This window comes from Petromyzon marinus, unplaced genomic scaffold (genome assembly GCF_048934315.1).
Source record: "Petromyzon marinus isolate PM22_M1 ecotype Great Lakes invasive population unplaced genomic scaffold, UKy_Petmar_22M1.pri1.0 PM_Scaffold_32, whole genome shotgun sequence".
Lineage (NCBI taxonomy): Eukaryota > Metazoa > Chordata > Hyperoartia > Petromyzontiformes > Petromyzontidae > Petromyzon > Petromyzon marinus.
Window position 1 is genome coordinate 687374 of NW_027423302.1, and position 17626 is coordinate 704999.

The following is a 17626-nucleotide window of genomic DNA, read 5'->3' on the forward strand; positions in this document are numbered from 1 at the left end:
GAAAACGCTTAAACACCAACCCTTAAACACCAACCATTAAACGCCAACCCTTAAACGTCAACCATCATCCGGAAAACCTTAAACGCTAATACTTTAAAGACCAACCCTTAAACACCAACCCTTAAATGCCAACCCTTAAACACCAACCCTAAATCGCCAACCCTTAAAAACAAACCTTAAAACACCAACCTTTAAACACCAACCGTTAAAGACAAACCTTAAACGCCAAACCCTTAAACACCAACCCTTAAACGCCATCCATTAAACACCAACCATTAAACGCCAACTCATAAACGCCAAAACATAAACACGCTTAAACACCAACCCTTAAAGGCCAACCCTTTAATGCCAACCTTAAACACCAACCCTTAATGCCAACCCTTAAACGCCAACCCTTAAACACCAACCTTTAAACATCAACCCTAAAACGCCAACCCTTAAACGCCAACCCTTTAAAACGCCAACCCTTAAACGCCAACCCTTAAACCCCAACCCTTAGACGTCAACGCTTAAACGCCAACTATTAAAGACCAACCCTTAAACACTAAACCCTAAAACACCAACCCTAAAACGCCAACCCATAAACAAACCCTTTAACGCCAACCCTTAAACACCAACCCTTAAACGCCAACCCTTAAATGCCAACCCTTAAACGCCAACCCTTAAACACCAACCCTTAATCGCTAACTCTTCAAATGCCAACCCTTAAACGCCAACCCTTAAACACCAATCATTAAACACAAACCCTTAAACACCAACCGTTAAACACTGACCCTAAAACGCCAACCCTTAAACGCCAACCCTTAAACACCAACCCCTTAAAGGCCAAACTTACACGCCAAACCTTTAAACACCAACCTGAAAACACCAACTCTTAAGCACCAACACTTAAACGAAAACGCTTAAACGCCAACCCTTAAACACCAACCATTAAACGCCAACCCTTAAACGCCAACCCTTAAACACTAACCGTTAAACACCAACCCTTAAACGCCATCCCTTAAACACCAAGCCTTAAACACCAACCATTTGAACGCCAACCCATAAACGCCCACCTCCAAACACCAACCCTTAAACGCCAACCCTTAAACGCCAACCCTTAAACTCCAACCCTTAAACGCCAACCCTTAAACGCCAACCCGTAAACACCAACCCTTAATCGCCAAAACTTTAACGCCAACCGTTAAAGGCAAACCTTTACACGCCAAACCCTTAAACACCAACCCTTAAACGCCATCCATTAAACACCAACCATTAAACGCCAACCCTTAAACGCCAAAACCTAAACACGCTTAAACGCCAACCCTTAAATGCCAACCCTTAAACGCCAAACCCTTAAACCCCAACCCTTAAACGTCAACGCTTAAACGCCAACCCTTTAACGCCAACGTTTAAAGGCCAACCCTTAAACACCAACCCTTAAGCGCGAACCCTTAAACACCAAGCCTTAAACACCAACCGTTTGAACGCCAACCCATAAACGCCCACCCCTAAACACCAACCCTTAAACGCCAACCCTTAAACGCCAACCCTTAAATGCCAACGTTTAAATGCCAACCCTTAAACACCAACCCTTAAACGCCAACCCTTAAACACCAACCCTTAAGCGCCAACCCGTAAACGCAAACCCTTTAACGCCAACCCTTAAACACCAAGCCTTAAACACCAACCGTTTGAACGCCAACCCATAAACGCCCACCCCTAAACACCAACTCTTAAACGCCAACCCTTAAACGCCAACCCTTAAACGCCAACCCTTAAACGCCAACCCTTAAACGCCAACGTTTAAATGCCAACCCTTAAACACCAATTCTTAAACGTCAACCCTTAAACACCAAGCCGTAAACACCAACCGTTTGAATGCCAACCCATAAACGCCCACCCCTAAACACCAACCCTTAAACGCCAACCCTTAAACGCCAACCCTTAAACGCCATCCCGTAAACGCCAACCCTTGAAACGCCAACCCTTAAACGCCAACCCTTTAAACGCCCACCCCTAAACGCCAACACTTAAACGCCAACCCTTAAACGCCAACCCTTAAACGACAACCCTTAAACGCCAACCCTTAAACGCCAACCCTTTAAACGCCCACCCCTAAACACCAACACTTAAACGCCAACCCTTAAACGCCAACCCTTAAACGCCAACCCTTAAACGCCAAACCTTAAACAACAACCCTTAATCGCTAACTCTTTAAATGCCAACCCTTAAACGCAAACTCTTAAACACCAATCCTTAAACGCAAACCCTTAAACACCAACCTTTAAACACCAACCCTAAAACGCCAACCCTAAAACGCGAACCCTTAAACACCAACCTTAAACGTCAACCCTTAAAGGCCAAACTTACACGCCAAACCTTTAAACACCAACCTGTAAACACCAACTCTTAAGCACCAACACTTAAACGAAAACGCTTAAACACCAACCCTTAAACACCAACCATTAAACGCCAACCCTTAAACGTCAACCATCATCCGGAAAACCTTAAACGCTAATACTTTAAAGACCAACCCTTAAACACCAACCCTTAAATGCCAACCCTTAAACACCAACCCTAAATCGCCAACCCTTAAAAACAAACCTTAAAACACCAACCTTTAAACACCAACCGTTAAAGACAAACCTTAAACGCCAAACCCTTAAACACCAACCCTTAAACGCCATCCATTAAACACCAACCATTAAACGCCAACTCATAAACGCCAAAACATAAACACGCTTAAACACCAACCCTTAAAGGCCAACCCTTTAATGCCAACCTTTAAACACCAACCCTTAATGCCAACCCTTAAACGCCAACCCTTAAACACCAACCTTTAAACATCAACCCTAAAACGCCAACCCTTAAACGCCAACCCTTTAAAACGCCAACCCTTAAACGCCAACCCTTAAACCCCAACCCTTAAACGTCAACGCTTAAACGCCAACTATTAAAGACCAACCCTTAAACACTAAACCCTAAAACACCAACCCTAAAACGCCAACCCATAAACAAACCCTTTAACGCCAACCCTTAAACACCAACCCTTAAACGCCAACCCTTAAATGCCAACCCTTAAACGCCAACCCTTAAACACCAACCCTTAATCGCTAACTCTTCAAATGCCAACCCTTAAACGCCAACCCTTAAACACCAATACTTAAACGCAAACCCTTAAACACCAACCTTTAAACACCGACCCTAAAACGCCAACCCTTAAACGCCAACCCTTAAACACCAACCCCTTAAAGGCCAAACTTACACCCCAAACCTTTAAACACCAACCTGAAAACACCAACTCTTAAGCACCAACACTTAAACGAAAACGCTTAAACGCCAACCCTTAAACACCAACCATTAAACGCCAACCCTTAAACGTCAACCTTTAAACGCCAACCCTTAAACGCCAACCCTTAAACGACAACCCTTAAACGGCAAAGCCTAAACACGATTAAACACCAACCCTTAAACACCAAGCCTTAAAAGCCAACCCGTAAACGCCAACCCTTTAACGCCAACCCTTAAACGCCAACCTTTAAACACCAACCCTTAAACGCCAACCCTTAAATACCAACCTGTAAACACCACCTCTTAAGCACCAACCCTTAAAGGACAACCCTTAAACGCCAAAACCTAAACACGCTAAAATTCAAACCCTAAAGCGTCAACCTTTAAACACCAACCCTTAAACACCAACCCTTAAACACCAACCATTAAACGCCAATCCTTCAACACCAAACCTCATCCGGAAAACCTTAAATGCTAACTCTTTAAAGACCAACCCTTAAACACGAACCCTTGAAAGCCAACCCTTACAAACCGACGGTTAAACACCAACCCTTAAATGCCAACCATTGAACACCAACCTTAAATCGCCAACCCTTAAAAACCAACCTTAAAACACCAACCTTTAAACACCTACCGTTAAAGCTAACCCTTAAACGCCATCTCTTAAACACCAACCTTTAAACACCAACCCTTAAAGGCCAAACATTACCCGCCAAACTATTAAACACCAACCTGTAAACACCAACTCTTAAGCACCAACCCTTTAAACACCAACCTGTAAACACCACCTCTTCAGCACCAACCCTTAAACGCCAACCCTTAAATGCCAACCCTTAAACGCCAAACCTTAAACAACAACCCTTAATCGCTAACTCTTTAAATGCCAACCCTTAAACGCTAACCCTTAAACACCAATCCTTAAACGCAAACTCTTAAACACCAACCTTTAAACACCAACCCTAAAACGCCAATCATAAAACGCGAACCCTTAAACACCAACCTTAAACGTCAACCCTTAAAGGCCAAACTTACACGCCAAACCTTTAAACACCAACCTGTAAACACCAACTCTTAAGCACCAACACTTAAACGAAAACGCTTAAACACCAACCCTTAAACACCAACCATTAAACGCCAACCCTTAAACGTCAACCATCATCCGGCAAACCTTAAACGCTAACACTTTAAAGACCAACCCTTTAACACCAACCCTTAAATGCCAACCCTAAATCGCCAACCCTTAAAAACAAACCTTAAAACACCAACCTTTAAACACCAACCGTTAAAGACAAACCTTAAACGCCAAACCCTTAAACACCAACCCTTAAACGCCATCCATTAAACACCAACCATTAAACGCCAACCCTTAAACGCCAAAACATAAACACGCTTAAACACCAACCCTTAAAGGCCAACCCTTTAATGCCAACCTTTAAACACCAACCCTTAATGCCAACCCTTAAACGCCAACCCTTAAACACCAACCTTTAAACACCAACCCTAAAACGCCAACCCTTAAACGCCAACCCTTTAAAACGCCAACCCTTAAACGCCAACCCTTCAACGCCAACCCTTAAACCCCAACCCTTAAACGTCAACGCTTAAACGCCAACTATTAAAGACCAACCCTTAAACACTAAACCCTAAAACACCAACCCTAAAACGCCAACCCATAAACAAACCCTTTAACGCCAACCCTTAAACGCCAACCCTTAAACGCCAACCCTTAAACGCCAACCCTTAAATGCCAACCCTTAAATGCCAACCATTAAACACCAACCCTTAATCGCTAACTCTTCAAATGCCAACCCTTAAACGCCAACCCTTAAACACCAATACTTAAACGCAAACCCTTAAACACCAACCTTTAAACACCGACCCTAAAACGCCAACCCTTAAACGTCAACCCTTAAAGGCCAATCTTACACGCCAAACCTTTAAACACCAACCTGAAAACACCAACTCTTAAGCACCAACACTTAAACGAAAACGCTTAAACGCCAACCCTTAAACGCCAACCCTTAAACGCCAACCCTTTAAACGCCCACCCCTAAACGCCAACACTTAAACGCCAACCCTTAAACGCCAACCCTTAAACGCCAACCCTTAAACGCCAACCCTTTAAACGCCCACCCCTAAACACCAACACTTAAACGCCAACCCTTAAACGCCAACCCTTAAACGCCAACCCTTAAACGCCAACCCTTTAAACGCCCACCCCTAAACACCAACACTTAAACGCCAACCCTTAAACGCCAACCCTTAAACGCCAACCCTTAAACGCCAAACCTTAAACAACAACCCTTAATCGCTAACTCTTTAAATGCCAACCCTTAAACGCAAACTCTTAAACACCAATCCTTAAACGCAAACCCTTAAACACCAACCTTTAAACACCAACCCTAAAACGCCAACCCTAAAACGCGAACCCTTAAACACCAACCTTAAACGTCAACCCTTAAAGGCCAAACTTACACGCCAAACCTTTAAACACCAACCTGTAAACACCAACTCTTAAGCACCAACACTTAAACGAAAACGCTTAAACACCAACCCTTAAACACCAACCATTAAACGCCAACCCTTAAACGTCAACCATCATCCGGAAAACCTTAAACGCTAATACTTTAAAGACCAACCCTTAAACACCAACCCTTAAATGCCAACCCTTAAACACCAACCCTAAATCGCCAACCCTTAAAAACAAACCTTAAAACACCAACCTTTAAACACCAACCGTTAAAGACAAACCTTAAACGCCAAACCCTTAAACACCAACCCTTAAACGCCATCCATTAAACACCAACCATTAAACGCCAACTCATAAACGCCAAAACATAAACACGCTTAAACACCAACCCTTAAAGGCCAACCCTTTAATGCCAACCTTTAAACACCAACCCTTAATGCCAACCCTTAAACGCCAACCTTTAAACACCAACCTTTAAACATCAACCTTAAAACGCCAACCCTTAAACGCCAACCCTTTAAAACGCCAACCCTTAAACGCCAACCCTTAAACCCCAACCCTTAAACGTCAACGCTTAAACGCCAACTATTAAAGACCAACCCTTAAACACGAAACCCTAAAACACCAACCCTAAAACGCCAACCCATAAACAAACCCTTTAACGCCAACCCTTAAACACCAACCCTTAAACGCCAACCCTTAAATGCCAACCCTTAAACGCCAACCCTTAAACACCAACCCTTAATCGCTAACTCTTCAAATGCCAACCCTTAAACGCCAACCCTTAAACACCAATACTTAAACGCAAACCCTTAAACACCAACCTTTAAACACCGACCCTAAAACGCCAACCCTTAAACGCCAACCCTTAAACACCAACCCCTTAAAGGCCAAACTTACACGCCAAACCTTTAAACACCAACCTGAAAACACCAACTCTTAAGCACCAACACTTAAACGAAAACGCTTAAACGCCAACCCTTAAACACCAACCATTAAACGCCAACCCTTAAACGTCAACCTTTAAACGCCAACCCTTAAACGCCAACCCTTAAACGACAACCCTTAAACGGCAAAGCCTAAACACGATTAAACACCAACCCTTAAACACCAAGCCTTAAAAGCCAACCCGTAAACGCCAACCCTTTAACGCCAACCCTTAAACACCAACCCCTTAAAGGCCAAACTTACATGCCAAACCTTTAAACACCAACCTGAAAACACCAACTCTTAAGCACCAACACTTAAACGAAAACGCTTAAACGCCAACCCTTAAACACCAACCATTAAACGCCAACCCTTAAATGCCAACCCTTAAACGCCAAACCTTAAACAACAACCCTTAATCGCTAACTCTTTAAATGCCAACCCTTAAACGCAAACCCTTAAACACCAATCCTTAAACGCAAACCCTTAAACACCAACCTTTAAACACCAACCCTAAAACGCCAATCATAAAACGCGAACCCTTAAACACCAACCTTAAACGTCAACCCTTAAAGGCCAAACTTACACGCCAAACCTTTAAACACCAACCTGTAAACACCAACTCTTAAGCACCAACACTTAAACGAAAACGCTTAAACACCAACCCTTAAACACCAACCATTAAACGCCAACCCTTAAACGTCAACCATCATCCGGCAAACCTTAAACGCTAACACTTTAAAGACCAACCCTTAAACACCAACCCTTAAATGCCAACCCTTAAACACCAACCCTAAATCGCCAACCCTTAAAAACAAACCTTAAAACACCAACCTTTAAACACCAACCGTTAAAGACAAACCTTAAACGCCAAACCCTTAAACACCAACCCTTAAACGCCATCCATTAAACACCAACCATTAAACGCCAACCCTTAAACGCCAAAACATAAACACGCTTAAACACCAACCCTTAAAGGCCAACCCTTTAATGCCAACCTTTAAACACCAACCCTTAATGCCAACCCTTAAACGCCAACCCTTAAACACCAACCTTTAAACACCAACCCTAAAACGCCAACCCTTAAACGCCAACCCTTTAAAACGCCAACCCTTAAATGCCAACCCTTAAACGCCAACCCTTAAACCCCAACCCTTAAACGTCAACGCTTAAACGCCAACTATTAAAGACCAACCCTTAAACACTAAACCCTAAAACACCAACCCTAAAACGCCAACCCATAAACAAACCCTTTAACGCCAACCCTTAAACGCCAACCCTTAAACGCCAACCCTTAAACGCCAACCCTTAAATGCCAACCCTTAAATGCCAACCATTAAACACCAACCCTTAATCGCTAACTCTTCAAATGCCAACCCTTAAACGCCAACCCTTAAACACCAATACTTAAACGCAAACCCTTAAACACCAACCTTTAAACACCGACCCTAAAACGCCAACCCTTAAACGTCAACCCTTAAAGGCCAAACTTACACGCCAAACCTTTAAACACCAACCTGAAAACACCAACTCTTAAGCACCAACACTTAAACGAAAACGCTTAAACGCCAACCCTTAAACGCCAACCCTTAAACGCCAACCCTTTAAACGCCCACCCCTAAACGCCAACACTTAAACGCCAACCCTTAAACGCCAACCCTTAAACGCCAACCCTTAAACGCCAACCCTTTAAACGCCCACCCCTAAACACCAACACTTAAACGCCAACCCTTAAACGCCAACCCTTAAACGCCAACCCTTAAACGCCAAACCTTAAACAACAACCCTTAATCGCTAACTCTTTAAATGCCAACCCTTAAACGCAAACTCTTAAACACCAATCCTTAAACGCAAACCCTTAAACACCAACCTTTAAACACCAACCCTAAAACGCCAACCCTAAAACGCGAACCCTTAAACACCAACCTTAAACGTCAACCCTTAAAGGCCAAACTTACACGCCAAACCTTTAAACACCAACCTGTAAACACCAACTCTTAAGCACCAACACTTAAACGAAAACGCTTAAACACCAACCCTTAAACACCAACCATTAAACGCCAACCCTTAAACGTCAACCATCATCCGGAAAACCTTAAACGCTAATACTTTAAAGACCAACCCTTAAACACCAACCCTTAAATGCCAACCCTTAAACACCAACCCTAAATCGCCAACCCTTAAAAACAAACCTTAAAACACCAACCTTTAAACACCAACCGTTAATGACAAACCTTAAACGCCAAACCCTTAAACACCAACCCTTAAACGCCATCCATTAAACACCAACCATTAAACGCCAACTCATAAACGCCAAAACATAAACACGCTTAAACACCAACCCTTAAAGGCCAACCCTTTAATGCCAACCTTTAAACACCAACCCTTAATGCCAACCCTTAAACGCCAACCCTTAAACACCAACCTTTAAACATCAACCCTAAAACGCCAACCCTTAAACGCCAACCCTTTAAAACGCCAACCCTTAAACGCCAACCCTTAAACCCCAACCCTTAAACGTCAACGCTTAAACGCCAACTATTAAAGACCAACCCTTAAACACTAAACCCTAAAACACCAACCCTAAAACGCCAACCCATAAACAAACCCTTTAACGCCAACCCTTAAACACCAACCCTTAAACGCCAACCCTTAAATGCCAACCCTTAAACGCCAACCCTTAAACACCAACCCTTAATCGCTAACTCTTCAAATGCCAACCCTTAAACGCCAACCCTTAAACACCAATACTTAAACGCAAACCCTTAAACACCAACCTTTAAACACCGACCCTAAAACGCCAACCCTTAAACGCCAACCCTTAAACACCAACCCCTTAAAGGCCAAACTTACACGCCAAACCTTTAAACACCAACCTGAAAACACCAACTCTTAAGCACCAACACTTAAACGAAAACGCTTAAACGCCAACCCTTAAACACCAACCATTAAACGCCAACCCTTAAACGTCAACCTTTAAACGCCAACCCTTAAACGCCAACCCTTAAACGACAACCCTTAAACGGCAAAGCCTAAACACGATTAAACACCAACCCTTAAACACCAAGCCTTAAAAGCCAACCCGTAAACGCCAACCCTTTAACGCCAACCCTTAAACAACAACCCCTTAAAGGCCAAACTTACATGCCAAACCTTTAAACACCAACCTGAAAAAACCAACTCTTAAGCACCAACACTTAAACGAAAACGCTTAAACGCCAACCCTTAAACACCAACCATTAAACGCCAACCCTTAAACGCCAACCCTTAAACACTAACCGTTAAACGCCAACCCTTTAACGCCAACCCTTAAACGCCAACCTTTAAACACCAACCCTTAAACGCCAACCCTTAAATACCAACCATTAAACGCCAACCCTTAAATGCCAACCCTTAAACGCCAAACCTTAAACAACAACCCTTAATCGCTAACTCTTTAAATGCCAACCCTTAAACGCAAACCCTTAAACACCAATCCTTAAACGCAAACCCTTAAACACCAACCTTTAAACACCAACCCTAAAACGCCAATCATAAAACGCGAACCCTTAAACACCAACCTTAAACGTCAACCCTTAAAGGCCAAACTTACACGCCAAACCTTTAAACACCAACCTGTAAACACCAACTCTTAAGCACCAACACTTAAACGAAAACGCTTAAACACCAACCCTTAAACACCAACCATTAAACGCCAACCCTTAAACGTCAACCATCATCCGGCAAACCTTAAACGCTAACACTTTAAAGACCAACCCTTAAACACCAACCCTTAAATGCCAACCCTTAAACACCAACCCTAAATCGCCAACCCTTAAAAACAAACCTTAAAACACCAACCTTTAAACACCAACCGTTAAAGACAAACCTTAAACGCCAAACCCTTAAACACCAACCCTTAAACGCCATCCATTAAACACCAACCATTAAACGCCAACCCTTAAACGCCAAAACATAAACACGCTTAAACACCAACCCTTAAAGGCCAACCCTTTAATGCCAACCTTTAAACACCAACCCTTAATGCCAACCCTTAAACGCCAACCCTTAAACACCAACCTTTAAACACCAACCCTAAAACGCCAACCCTTAAACGCCAACCCTTTAAAACGCCAACCCTTAAATGCCAACCCTTAAACGCCAACCCTTAAACGCCAACCCTTAAATGCCAACCCTTAAATGCCAACCATTAAACACCAACCCTTAATCGCTAACTCTTCAAATGCCAACCCTTAAACGCCAACCCTTAAACACCAATACTTAAACGCAAACCCTTAAACACCAACCTTTAAACACCGACCCTAAAACGCCAACCCTTAAACGTCAACCCTTAAAGGCCAAACTTACACGCCAAACCTTTAAACACCAACCTGAAAACACCAACTCTTAAGCACCAACACTTAAACGAAAACGCTTAAACGCCAACCCTTAAACGCCAACCCTTAAACGCCAACCCTTTAAACGCCCACCCCTAAACGCCAACACTTAAACGCCAACCCTTAAACGCCAACCCTTAAACGCCAACCCTTAAACGCCAACCCTTTAAACGCCCACCCCTAAACACCAACACTTAAACGCCAACCCTTAAACGCCAACCCTTAAACGCCAACCCTTAAACGCCAAACCTTAAACAACAACCCTTAATCGCTAACTCTTTAAATGCCAACCCTTAAACGCAAACTCTTAAACACCAATCCTTAAACGCAAACCCTTAAACACCAACCTTTAAACACCAACCCTAAAACGCCAACCCTAAAACGCGAACCCTTAAACACCAACCTTAAACGTCAACCCTTAAAGGCCAAACTTACACGCCAAACCTTTAAACACCAACCTGTAAACACCAACTCTTAAGCACCAACACTTAAACGAAAACGCTTAAACACCAACCCTTAAACACCAACCATTAAACGCCAACCCTTAAACGTCAACCATCATCCGGAAAACCTTAAACGCTAATACTTTAAAGACCAACCCTTAAACACCAACCCTTAAATGCCAACCCTTAAACACCAACCCTAAATCGCCAACCCTTAAAAACAAACCTTAAAACACCAACCTTTAAACACCAACCGTTAATGACAAACCTTAAACGCCAAACCCTTAAACACCAACCCTTAAACGCCATCCATTAAACACCAACCATTAAACGCCAACTCATAAACGCCAAAACATAAACACGCTTAAACACCAACCCTTAAAGGCCAACCCTTTAATGCCAACCTTTAAACACCAACCCTTAATGCCAACCCTTAAACGCCAACCCTTAAACACCAACCTTTAAACATCAACCCTAAAACGCCAACCCTTAAACGCCAACCCTTTAAAACGCCAACCCTTAAACGCCAACCCTTAAACCCCAACCCTTAAACGTCAACGCTTAAACGCCAACTATTAAAGACCAACCCTTAAACACTAAACCCTAAAACACCAACCCTAAAACGCCAACCCATAAACAAACCCTTTAACGCCAACCCTTAAACACCAACCCTTAAACGCCAACCCTTAAATGCCAACCCTTAAACGCCAACCCTTAAACACCAACCCTTAATCGCTAACTCTTCAAATGCCAACCCTTAAACGCCAACCCTTAAACACCAATACTTAAACGCAAACCCTTAAACACCAACCTTTAAACACCGACCCTAAAACGCCAACCCTTAAACGCCAACCCTTAAACACCAACCCCTTAAAGGCCAAACTTACACGCCAAACCTTTAAACACCAACCTGAAAACACCAACTCTTAAGCACCAACACTTAAACGAAAACGCTTAAACGCCAACCCTTAAACACCAACCATTAAACGCCAACCCTTAAACGTCAACCTTTAAACGCCAACCCTTAAACGCCAACCCTTAAACGACAACCCTTAAACGGCAAAGCCTAAACACGATTAAACACCAACCCTTAAACACCAAGCCTTAAAAGCCAACCCGTAAACGCCAACCCTTTAACGCCAACCCTTAAACAACAACCCCTTAAAGGCCAAACTTACATGCCAAACCTTTAAACACCAACCTGAAAAAACCAACTCTTAAGCACCAACACTTAAACGAAAACGCTTAAACGCCAACCCTTAAACACCAACCATTAAACGCCAACCCTTAAACGCCAACCCTTAAACACTAACCGTTAAACGCCAACCCTTTAACGCCAACCCTTAAACGCCAACCTTTAAACACCAACCCTTAAACGCCAACCCTTAAATACCAACCATTAAACGCCAACCCTTAAATGCCAACCCTTAAACGCCAAACCTTAAACAACAACCCTTAATCGCTAACTCTTTAAATGCCAACCCTTAAACGCAAACCCTTAAACACCAATCCTTAAACGCAAACCCTTAAACACCAACCTTTAAACACCAACCCTAAAACGCCAATCATAAAACGCGAACCCTTAAACACCAACCTTAAACGTCAACCCTTAAAGGCCAAACTTACACGCCAAACCTTTAAACACCAACCTGTAAACACCAACTCTTAAGCACCAACACTTAAACGAAAACGCTTAAACACCAACCCTTAAACACCAACCATTAAACGCCAACCCTTAAACGTCAACCATCATCCGGCAAACCTTAAACGCTAACACTTTAAAGACCAACCCTTAAACACCAACCCTTAAATGCCAACCCTTAAACACCAACCCTAAATCGCCAACCCTTAAAAACAAACCTTAAAACACCAACCTTTAAACACCAACCGTTAAAGACAAACCTTAAACGCCAAACCCTTAAACACCAACCCTTAAACGCCATCCATTAAACACCAACCATTAAACGCCAACCCTTAAACGCCAAAACATAAACACGCTTAAACACCAACCCTTAAAGGCCAACCCTTTAATGCCAACCTTTAAACACCAACCCTTAATGCCAACCCTTAAACGCCAACCCTTAAACACCAACCTTTAAACACCAACCCTAAAACGCCAACCCTTAAACGCCAACCCTTTAAAACGCCAACCCTTAAATGCCAACCCTTAAACGCCAACCCTTAAACCCCAACCCTTAAACGTCAACGCTTAAACGCCAACTATTAAAGACCAACCCTTAAACACTAAACCCTAAAACACCAACCCTAAAACGCCAACCCGTAAACAAACCCTTTAACGCCAACCCTTAAACGCCAACCCTTAAACGCCAACCCTTAAACGCCAACCCTTAAATGCCAACCCTTAAATGCCAACCATTAAACACCAACCCTTAATCGCTAACTCTTCAAATGCCAACCCTTAAACGCCAACCCTTAAACACCAATACTTAAACGCAAACCCTTAAACACCAACCTTTAAACACCGACCCTAAAACGCCAACCCTTAAACGTCAACCCTTAAAGGCCAAACTTACACGCCAAACCTTTAAACACCAACCTGAAAACACCAACTCTTAAGCACCAACACTTAAACGAAAACGCTTAAACGCCAACCCTTAAACGCCAACCCTTAAACGCCAACCCTTTAAACGCCCACCCCTAAACGCCAACACTTAAACGCCAACCCTTAAACGCCAACCCTTAAACGCCAACCCTTAAACGCCAACCCTTTAAACGCCCACCCCTAAACACCAACACTTAAACGCCAACCCTTAAACGCCAACCCTTAAACGCCAACCCTTAAACGCCAAACCTTAAACAACAACCCTTAATCGCTAACTCTTTAAATGCCAACCCTTAAACGCAAACTCTTAAACACCAATCCTTAAACGCAAACCCTAAAACACCAACCCTAAAACGCCAACCCATAAACAAACCCTTTAACGCCAACCCTTAAACACCAACCCTTAAACGCCAACCCTTAAATGCCAACCCTTAAACGCCAACCCTTAAACACCAACCCTTAATCGCTAACTCTTCAAATGCCAACCCTTAAACGCCAACCCTTAAACACCAATACTTAAACGCAAACCCTTAAACACCAACCTTTAAACACCGACCCTAAAACGCCAACCCTTAAACGCCAACCCTTAAACACCAACCCCTTAAAGGCCAAACTTACACGCCAAACCTTTAAACACCAACCTGAAAACACCAACTCTTAAGCACCAACACTTAAACGAAAACGCTTAAACGCCAACCCTTAAACACCAACCATTAAACGCCAACCCTTAAACGTCAACCTTTAAACGCCAACCCTTAAACGCCAACCCTTAAACGACAACCCTTAAACGGCAAAGCCTAAACACGATTAAACACCAACCCTTAAACACCAAGCCTTAAAAGCCAACCCGTAAACGCCAACCCTTTAACGCCAACCCTTAAACACCAACCCCTTAAAGGCCAAACTTACATGCCAAACCTTTAAACACCAACCTGAAAACACCAACTCTTAAGCACCAACACTTAAACGAAAACGCTTAAACGCCAACCCTTAAACACCAACCATTAAACGCCAACCCTTAAACGCCAACCCTTAAACACTAACCGTTAAACGCCAACCCTTTAACGCCAACCCTTAAACGCCAACCTTTAAACACCAACCCTTAAACGCCAACCCTTAAATACCAACCTGTAAACACCACCTCTTAAGCACCAACCCTTAAAGGACAACCCTTAAACGCCAAAACCTAAACACGCTAAAATTCAAACCCTAAAACGTCAACATTTAAACACCAACCCTTAAACACCAACCCTTAAACACCAACCATTAAACGCCAATCCTTCAACACCAAACCTCATCCGGAAAACCTTAAATGCTAACTCTTTAAAGACCAACCCTTAAACACGAACCCTTGAAAGCCAACCCTTACAAACCGACGGTTAAACACCAACCCTTAAATGCCAACCATTGAACACCAACCTTAAATCGCCAACCCTTAAAAACCAACCTTAAAACACCAACCTTTAAACACCTACCGTTAAAGCTAACCCTTAAACGCCATCTCTTAAACACCAACCTTTAAACACCAACCCTTAAAGGCCAAACCTTACCCGCCAAACTATTAAACACCAACCTGTAAACACCAACTCTTAAGCACCAACCCTTTAAACACCAACCTGTAAACACCACCTCTTAAGCACCAACCCTTAAACGCCAACCCTTAAATGCCAACCCTTAAACGCCAACCCTTAAATGCCAACCCTTAAACGCCAAACCTTAAACAACAACCCTTAATCGCTAACTCTTTAAATGCCAACCCTTAAACGCAAACCCTTAAACACCAATCCTTAAACGCAAACCCTTAAACACCAACCTTTAAACACCAACCCTAAAACGCCAATCATAAAACGCGAACCCTTAAACACCAACCTTAAACGTCAACCCTTAAAGGCCAAACTTACACGCCAAACCTTTAAACACCAACCTGTAAACACCAACTCTTTTAAGCACCAACACTTAAACGAAAACGCTTAAACACCAACCCTTAAACACCAACCATTAAACGCCAACCCTTAAACGTCAACCATCATCCGGCAAACCTTAAACGCTAACACTTTAAAGACCAACCCTTAAACACCAACCCTTAAATGCCAACCCTTAAACACCAACCCTAAATCGCCAACCCTTAAAAACAAACCTTAAAACACCAACCTTTAAACACCAACCGTTAAAGACAAACCTTAAACGCCAAACCCTTAAACACCAACCCTTAAACGCCATCCATTAAACACCAACCATTAAACGCCAACCCTTAAACGCCAAAACATAAACACGCTTAAACACCAACCCTTAAAGGCCAACCCTTTAATGCCAACCTTTAAACACCAACCCTTAATGCCAACCCTTAAACGCCAACCCTTAAACACCAACCTTTAAACACCAACCCTAAAACGCCAACCCTTAAAAACGCCAACCCTTTAAAACGCCAACCCTTAAACGCCAACCCTTAAACGCCAACCCTTAAACCCCAACCCTTAAACGTCAACGCTTAAACGCCAACTATTAAAGACCAACCCTTAAACACTAAACCCTAAAACACCAACCCTAAAACACCAACCCATAAACAAACCCTTTAACGCCAACCCTTAAACGCCAACCCTTAAACGCCAACCCTTAAACGCCAACCCTTAAATGCCAACCCTTAAATGCCAACCATTAAACACCAACCCTTAATCGCTAACTCTTCAAATGCCAACCCTTAAACGCCAACCCTTAAACACCAATACTTAAACGCAAACCCTTGAACACCAACCTTTAAACACCGACCCTAAAACGCCAACCCTTAAACGTCAACCCTTAAAGGCCAAACTTACACGCCAAACCTTTAAACACCAACCTGAAAACACCAACTCTTAAGCACCAACACTTAAACGAAAACGCTTAAACGCCAACCCTTAAACGCCAACCCTTAAACGTCAACCCTTAAACACTAACCGTTAAACGCCAACCCTTTAACGCCAACCCTTAAACGCCAACCTTTAAACACCAACCCTTAAACGCCAACCCTTAAATACCAACCTGTAAACACCACCTCTTAAGCACCAACCCTTAAAGGACAACCCTTAAACGCCAAAACCTAAAAACGCTAAAATTCAAACCCTAAAACGTCAACCTTTAAACACCAACCCTTAAACACCAACCCTTAAACACCAACCATTAAACGCCAATCCTTCAACACCAAACCTCATCCGGAAAACCTTAAACGCTAACTCTTTAAAGACCAACCCTTAAACACGAACCCTTGAAAGCCAACCCTTACAAACCGACGGTTAAACACCAACCCTTAAATGCCAACCATTGAACACCAACCCTAAATCGCCAACCCTTAAAAACCAACCTTAAAACACCAACCTTTAAATACCTACCGTTAAAGCTAACCCTAAAACGCCAACCCGTAAACGCCAACCCTTAAACACCAAACCTTAAACGCCATCTCTTAAACACCAACCTTTAAACACCAACCCTTAAAGGCCAAACCTTACCCACCAAACTATTAAACACCAAGTTGTAAACACCAACTCTTAAGCACCAACCCTTTAAACACCAACCTGTAAACACCACCGCTTAAGCACCA